Source organism: Polyodon spathula, chromosome 4 (assembly GCF_017654505.1).
Source record: "Polyodon spathula isolate WHYD16114869_AA chromosome 4, ASM1765450v1, whole genome shotgun sequence".
NCBI lineage: Eukaryota > Metazoa > Chordata > Actinopteri > Acipenseriformes > Polyodontidae > Polyodon > Polyodon spathula.
In genome coordinates this window covers 7,449,234-7,451,054 of record NC_054537.1, presented here as the reverse complement: position 1 = coordinate 7,451,054, position 1,821 = coordinate 7,449,234, and positions in this window count along the sequence as shown.

Here is a 1,821-nt window from a genome sequence, read left to right as displayed (position 1 = left end):
CTGCTGCTATTGATTTTTTTTGCATTTTAATGTAATTGGAGGCACCAGAGGAATGGGTGGCTACAAATTTAAAAGATTTTCGCCAAGAAGCTTTTGTGTACCCCTGCATAAAGAACTATGTATATAATATAATATAATTGACTGCTGCATTTATTTTATGTGTTGTTTTTTTTTTCCTCCATAGATCATGGAACAAGATATCAGCCCGACAGCAGCAGGAATCTTCTCACCAGGGCTCAGGATTTAACATCCTCCAAAGAGCTGTGGTTCAGGGCTGCCGTGATCGCTGTGCCTATCGCAGGGGGACTCATTCTAGTGCTTCTCATCATGCTGGCCTTGCGGATGCTTCGCAGCGAAAACAAGAGACTGCAGGACCAGAGGCAGCAGATGCTGTCCCGCTTGCACTACAGCTTTCATGGACACCACTCGAAGAAGGGCCAGGTAGCCAAACTGGACTTGGAATGCATGGTTCCTGTAACCGGACACGAGAACTGCTGTATGACTTGTGACAGATTGCGACAGTCGGAACTCCACAATGATAAAGTGCTGTCTTTAGTTCACTGGGGAATGTACAGTGGTCAAAAACCTTCACGGGGACTTTTTGAATTTGTATGACCCCCCCCCCCCCCCCCCCCCCCCCCTTAAAAACAACTTGAACCCAAATAAAAATAATAATAATAAAAGAAAATGAAGCAAAGCCTATAGGTTCTGCTAAGGAGCACTTTACTTGAAATAAAAGACAGTTCATGTGGAAATGTAATTTAAGTGGAAAGAAGAGAAAAGGGACCCGTGCTTTGTGGGGACACAAAGGATCCTTAACTTTTTTTTTATTTCTTTTTTTAATTTACTGAAGGATTCCATATATGGTCTTATTTTGCACACTTTGTATAAATAAGTATGTTATTTGCTTTAAAGAAAAATAGAAGACATGCACACTGATACCAGGGTAAAACAAAGGACATGAATGAGGATTAAAAACAGTAAAGAAGTGTAAACTGTACAGTTTGTTCACTTCTCTTTTGTACGATTCTCCTTTCTGTTTTATTGTAAAGATTTAAAAAATATATATATTTTTGTCGGATAAAAAAATGTGTGTGGTCTGTTTTTACGAGGGTATCCATGTGCTTCATATCTGATATTTAAAAAAATACTAATTTTTTTTTTGGGGGGACGACCTTTTCTGGGACTTAGAATAGAAAAGGCATTTGTGACAGTAAAATAACATTGGGTCAAAGAGAGGCTATGGATATTATCCTTGATTTAATCAGTGTTGTTTCTAGTAGAATAACTGGGAGCCTGTGTTTTGGTTCTAATTACTGTCAGATGGGCTTCAATACTCATTTAGGTTTGTAAATAAAGTCAAATCTTTTATATGAAATATGATTTCTGATACAAATTGTATAGGGTGTTGTAAGATACTGCTGGGCAGCAGTGCTGACCTCTGTGGTGTAAATGTCACTGTGAGATATACAGAGTGTGAGATGGTCGTGCTGCAGTTCCATAAATAACAAGCCTCTGACAATTTTATATAGCTGCTGAGGTTCTAAGTTATGTTTATTGAAAACTGACCTAGGTTATTGGTGCCTTTTTCTGACTGGTCAGTAGGTAGATAGGTCTGGTACAAACTTTCTAATTGGGTCTCACTCCAGTTATTTATTTTAATATATCAGATGAGTCTGTTGGTGTTACAGCATCCTTACTGAGGAACATTTAGCATCTGCTCACACGACTTGAGTTTTCATGCAAACAAGTGCTTCTTGATCCCCAGTTGCTATCCACTGAGTTTAATAGCTACTCAAGTAAATCTTAAGCTACACGTTT